Source organism: Trachypithecus francoisi, unplaced genomic scaffold (genome assembly GCF_009764315.1).
Source record: "Trachypithecus francoisi isolate TF-2019V2 unplaced genomic scaffold, Tfra_2.0 Lachesis_group3, whole genome shotgun sequence".
Lineage (NCBI taxonomy): Eukaryota > Metazoa > Chordata > Mammalia > Primates > Cercopithecidae > Trachypithecus > Trachypithecus francoisi.
The window spans coordinates 12045546-12052243 of record NW_022681468.1 but is presented as its reverse complement, the minus strand read 5'-3'; the positions used below and the strand labels follow the sequence as shown (position 1 = coordinate 12052243).

Genomic DNA, 6698 nt, shown 5'->3' with positions numbered 1-6698 from the left:
ATTGCTAGCTTACCAACCTTAAGGCTCATAATTTTATATCACATTCAGTTTCAAAACACACCAGTGTTAAAGCCACGACCACTAACCATTGAATGCCATGAAGCGATGGCACTGACCCAGGAGCTTTCACCTTTTATGTGAACTTAAAATGGTACTGTGGAGACTGAGGCAGTTTTCTTCAGGCTAACCCAGATTTGTGCCCATAATTTTCTAAATATAATCATGACATAGTTAAGATGTCCTCCTCCCACCCTACAATTTCTAAAGCAAAGCTCAATTAAAAAAATCCGTGCTTGCCAAGCTAAAAAACCCCTCAGTCACTGGAAAGTAAGGCAGCAGAGCACTGCCATCACCCCATAAAGCTGCAGGTTTCATCTCATGCACCAGACAAATCTACAGGGCTAGTTTCAGTACTTTTCTTTTAAAGAATTTAGTTTAAACCTATTATACCACGCAGTATGTTTTATGCATTGACATATAACTCCCTAATAAGATAAAGCAAAGACAAAAAAGTTTGTCTTATTAGAAACAAGATACACCATCACTTACTGTTTTCAAACATTATTATACTTTAACTTCCTTGACAAAGCATTCAGGAAACAATCTGCAGACTAGTTTTAACAGAAAAATAACACCTGTAAGCAGACATGACTGTCCTAAATTGTTTATTAGGTATGAATTTTACAAACTTTACTTATATTAGCAGTAACGGTGGAGCTGGAGAGTATTGCGCCTTCTCCAAGCTGCCCAGCGAGAACCACCAATAGTGTGGTGGAACTTATGGCCCTTTCCAAGGCCACGGCTCTTTCGGCCTGCAGATGTCAGCCCACACATCTCCCTGTGCTTGGGGACTGGTTTGGTGATCCACTGGGTGTCAGGATTTCTTCTGATAGCTTTATGGAATGGATGGATGAGGAAAACCTCAAAAAATTTGTATGTGGAATCCTCACCAACCCAGTAAGAATTCAGGACTTTTACAGAGCCCCACAGTGGCGTCCAGCTTGCTCCTCTGCAACGGACCGAAGGCTTTGAGCAAACTTTAACTGGTTAACACCATCATGGACAGGCTTGCCATAAGTTGCACCCTTAGGAACTGGGCGTTTTTGGCCACCACAGAGAACACGAATCCTACATGTAATGAAACCTTGTTTGGCCTTGTAGCCCAGTCGGTGTAAGAGATACATACACCAAAAAAATAATAATAAACATCAAACAAAATAACTTTTAAGAACAATGCATTATTAAAGGTAAAGAGGGTCAATATACAGTGATAAGAAGTTTAATTCACCAGTAAGATACAACAGTTATAAATTTACGTCCATTTTTATAAAATCTAAAAAATATAAACCAGAAATTGAAAATGACTACAGGAAGTAGTTCAATCTGCCACAATTGTAGGAGATTTCAATGCACCTTAATTAATTATTGGTAGGTCAAAAAGACAAAATTTTAAAGACATAGAAGATTTCAATTTAAAATTGACAGGCGTGACTTGATTAACATAATCCCCCAGCAGTTAGATTATGCTCTTTCTTCTCAAGCACATGTGGAACGTTAACCTGTGTTTTAAGATTTCTTACCATTTCAAAAAATTGATTTCTAACTTAGTTGCATTGTGGTTAGACAATATGATTGAAAGGTATACACTTTATTAGGCTACAAAATGTGTCATTATATTTAAAACAATCAGCATCATACAGATATCCTGTGGTCTCTGATCACAACAGAATTTAAAAAGTAGATGTCAATAATACAAAGATACATTTTAGTAATTTTTTTTTTTGAGAGTCTTGCTGTGTCACCCAGGCTAGAGTGCAGTGGTATGATCTCAGCTCACTGCAGCCTCCTTCTCCAGGGTTCAAGCGATTCTCCTGCCTCAGCCTCCCGAGTAGCTGGGATTACAGGCGCCCACCACCACAGCTGGCTAATTTTTGTGTTTTCAGTAGAGATGGGGTTTTGCCATGTTGGCTAGGCTGGTATCGAACTCCTGACCTCAGGTGATAAGCCCACCTCATCCTCCCAAAGTGCTGGGATTACAGGAATTGGCCACCATGCCCGGCCAAATTTTAGTAATTTTCTATGTCTGGAAATTTAAAAGCACACTTCAAAATAACACCGGAATGAAATAAAAAATAGTAATGTAAATTGAAAAATAATTAGAATTGAATGCTACTGAAAATATTACATGTTAAAAATTCTGTTGTGAAGCAAAAATAGTCCGTTGAAAGGGAATACATAGACTTAAGTATTGTTACAGAATAGAGAGGCTGGGTGTAGTGGCTCATACCTATAAAATCAACACTTTGGGAGGCCAAGGTGGGAGGGTCATCTAAGTCTGGGAGTTTCAAACCAGCCTCAGCAACATAACGAGATCCTGTCTCTATTTAAAAATAAAATAAGCTGGAAACCGTGGCTTATGTCTGTAATCCTAGCACTTTGAGAGGCTGAGGCGGGCAGATCACTTGAGCTTAGGAGTTTGAAACCAGCCTCTGTGACATGGTAAAATCTCATCTCTACATAAAACACAAAAATTAGCCAGTATGATGGTGTGTGCCTGTAATCCCAGCTACTCAGGAGGGTGAGGCAGAAGGATTGCTTGAGCTCTGGAAGTGGAGGTTGCAGGGAGCCGAGATCACACCACTGCACCCCAGCCTGGGCAACAGAGCAATATCCTGTCTCAAAAATACATAAATAAATAAAACACTTTTTTTAAAATAAAAAGAAAATATACCCCCAAAAACGTAGAAGGAAAGAGACAAAGATAAGAACAGAAATTACTGAAATAGGAAAAAAAAGATACAATAGAGCAGATCAATAAGGTTAAATATTGGTTCTTCGAATAAAATAATAAAATAGTCAAGTTTCTGGTAAGACTGATTTTAAAAAGAAAGCTCACACACCCAACAATATTAGAAATGAAAATGAATCAAAATTAGAGCAACAACAAAGATTTAAAATAGTAGACCAATAAAATATTATGCAAATCCTTACATAAAAAATTTGAGGCCGGGCGCGGTGGCTCAAGCCTGTAATCCCAGCACTTTGGGAGGCCGAGACGGGTGGATCACGAGGTCAGGAGATCGAGACCATCCTGGCTAACACAGTGAAACCCCGTCTCTACTAAAAATACAAAAACTAGCCAGGCGAGGTGGCGGGCGCCTGTAGTCCCAGCTACTCGGGAGGCTGAGGCAGGAGAATGGCGTAAACCCGGGAGGCGGAGCTTGCAGTGAGCTGAGATCCGGCCACTGCACTCCAGTCCGGGCGACAGAGCGAGACTCCGCCTCAAAAAAAAAAAAAAAAAAAAAAAAAAAAAAATTTGAATTCTTAGATGAAATACTGAAATTCCTAGAAAAAAATGTAACTCCAAAATTGATTTGAAAAGAATTAAAAGCTCAAATTTTTATTTAACCATATAAATATGAATAAGTGTCTGGGTGCAGTGGCACACACCTGTCGTCCCAGCTACTTGGGAGACTGAGGGAGGATTGGCTGAGCCCAGGCGTTCAGTGTTACAGTGCTCTATGATTGCACCTGTGAATAGACTCTGTACTCCAGCCTGGGCAACATAGCAAGACCCTGTCTCAAAATTTAAAAAATGATTAAGAGGTTAACTATCTTTCCATTGAAAAAATAATTTCAGGTCATATATATATATACATATATATATATATATATCTCCCATAAACACACACACACACATGTGTATATATATATATATATATACATGGGACCTGCAATTAGATGTGTGTGTGTGTGTGTGTGTGTGTGTGTATTATTTTAAACAGGGGAGTTCTACCAAACTTTTAAACTCACTCCAATCTTACATAAAATCTTCTGGATATTAGTGAAAAACACCTAATTCATTTTATGGGGCTAAAAATGAGTTAGGTGTTGAGAATGAGAAAGGAATGAATACAAGAAAGGAACAGGACAAGTTAGTGTTATTCATGAATGTGAATGCAATAGTCCTACATAAAATATTACCAAACAGAATCTAGTAATGAATCCAAATGATAATACATGAGAAACAAGTTGGGTTTAATTCCAAAAATGCAAAGATGATTTAGTGTCGAGAAAAAAATCTATAAATATTCACTACTTTAACAGATTGAAAAACAAACCGTTTATTTTGACCTTATGTGTCAAAATAAAAATTTAGACTGAGCCCAGTGGCTCACGGCTGTAATCCCAGCACTTTGGGAGGCTGAGGTGAGCAGATCACTTAAGATCAAGAGTTTGAGACCAGCCTGGCAAACATGGCAAAACCCTGTCTCTACTAAAAATACAAAAATTAGCCGAGCGTGGTGCATGCCCACAATCCCAGCTACTCACGAAGCCAAGGCATGAGAATAACTTGAACTGGGGAGGCAGAGGTTGCCGTGAGCCAAGATCACACCACTGTACTCCAGCATGGGGGACAGAGTGAGACTCTGTCTCAAAAAAAAAAAAAAAAAAAAACAGATTTTGAAAAATTTAACACCCATATAATTAATCAATTAAATAAAAATTACCAAAATAGAAAATGAAAGGGAGCTTTTTTGACAAGGTGAAAGTATCTACCAAAATCACCAATTTTAATGCTGATAAGTTAGAACCTATTTCTAAGAAGTTGGAGATAAGACAAGAGTGTATTCTATCATTGCTATTGCCTTAGAGGTCTTAGCCAGTGCAATAAGGCAGGAAAAAGATGTAATGATTGGAAAAGAATAAATACAACTATTATTCACAGATATGTGATTGTTTACGTAGGAAATCCAAAAGAATCTACAAATTATTGAGATTAATGAGAGTTCAGCAAAGTAGCTAGATATAAAGTCAATAACTTAAACATTGAATTTGTATGTAATACAATAAGCAATAAGCAGTTATAAAACATAATTTCAAAAATAATACCATTTATAATAGCAAAAAAAGATAAAAGGCACCTTGGGATAATTCCCTCCCCCTCCTCTCACCCTCCTTCTCCTCTCCACTTCCCTCCCCTCTGCTCCCTTCCCTTTCTTTTTTTCTGTTTCTTTTTTTGTTTTTTAGGCAGGGTCTTGCTCTGTCATCCAGGCTTGAGTGCAATGGCACAGTCATAGCCCACTACAGCCTGGACTCAAGGGATCCTCCCACCTCAGCCTTCTGAGTAGCTAGGACTGCAGGCATGCACCACCACACCCAGCTAATTTTTTTAACAATTATTTTTTGTAGAGAGGGGGTCTTGCTACATTGCCCATACTGGTCCCAATCTCCTGAGCTCAAGTGATCGTCCCACCTCGGCCTCCCAAAGTGCTGGGATTATGAGCATCAACCACTGTACCTGGCCGATAATGATTTTATAAACATGGAAGACCTCTGTGGAGAAAATTGTACAATGTTAGAGAAAAAACATTGAACTCATAAGTAGATGGAGAAACATTTTCAGTTCATGGCTAGGAAGACTTGATAGGCTGAAGATCTCAAGTATCCCCGAACTGAGCCACAGACTTAATACGATTTCAATCGAAATCCCAACTGGATTTTTCAAGGAACTGAACAAGTTGATTCTGAAATTTATATGGAAGAACCAAGGCCCAAGAATAGCCAAGACATTCCTGAAGAAGCCTGAAGTAGGGCAGTTTGCCCGGACAATGTTGGAATTTATTGTAGAGCTATTTGGATTATGGCAGTATCCTATTGGCACAGAGAAACTGACCAGGGAAGCGGAATGAAAAAGCTCAGAAACAAACCCAAACACTTTTGGTAACCTGATCTGTGACTGCAGTGGCTTTGCAGGCCACAGGAGAAAGGAGGGACTAATCTGTCAAGGATCCTAGAGGAAAGTGGTCCCTTATCTCCCATCACTGATAAAAACTAGATACAGATAAATTAAATATGTAAATGAGAAAGGCACAGCTTTCAAACTCTCAGAAGAAAGTGTAGGGGGATATTCTTGTGACCTCCAAGTGAAGAAGTATTTTTTGCATAAGGACAATTGTAGAAGAGAAGATTGGTAAATGTGACTGCAGTAAACTGTTGTTCATTAAATTCAGTCTCAACGAACAAACCACAAATGAAGAAGACAATAGCAGCACTGTAATGAAGGATTACAATCCAGGATACATAAATAACTACTATAATCTAATTTGAAAAAAACAAGCAACCTTACAGAAACAATATTGATATTAAAAAGGGATCTTCCCATCCCCCAAGACATAAACAGAGCAATCCTTTTGATTTTTGGTTGTCTCCAAATTCTGTGCTAAGAGAAAGAGAAAATATTATTTTACCCAAGAGTCCTCTCACTTGAGAAATGGGTCACTAGCTTCCTTGAGGAATGCTAGGAAGGAGCGGGGCAGGGTTGTTCAGAGGTGGGGATGTGTAGCGACTCAAATGCAGGTAATCTGGCTCAAGAGGAGATGTGAGTCAGTTGAGATAGTCAAACTGTTTTGTAAATAGGAAAATAAAAATTCTAGTTTTCTAATTGCCTTCTAGAATACAGTAATTATTAAGTTAATGGGATTAACATATGTGCAAAAGATTTTACAAAGGGTGATTTTTATCAATGGTAGGGTGGGGTCCCTTCCCCGCCAGAGTTATCCTGCTTCCATAACTTGGTTCTACTGTGCACTAGAAGCCTCCAGGAGCAAAAGGAGGAAGGATTGAGAGTAAATGTGCCTGTGGCAGGAGTTTTACAAACTCCCAGCCCTTTAGCCTGCAAGCTGAGATAGCAGCCA

The 6698-nt window shown here is 38.8% G+C and overlaps 1 pseudogene; it reads right to left on the bottom strand.

Moving 5' to 3' along the window:
• Window positions 1-596: 596 nt before the first annotated feature.
• LOC117069719 lies at window positions 597-1184 on the bottom strand (annotated as a pseudogene).
• Between the last annotated feature and the right edge of the window lie 5514 nt (window positions 1185-6698).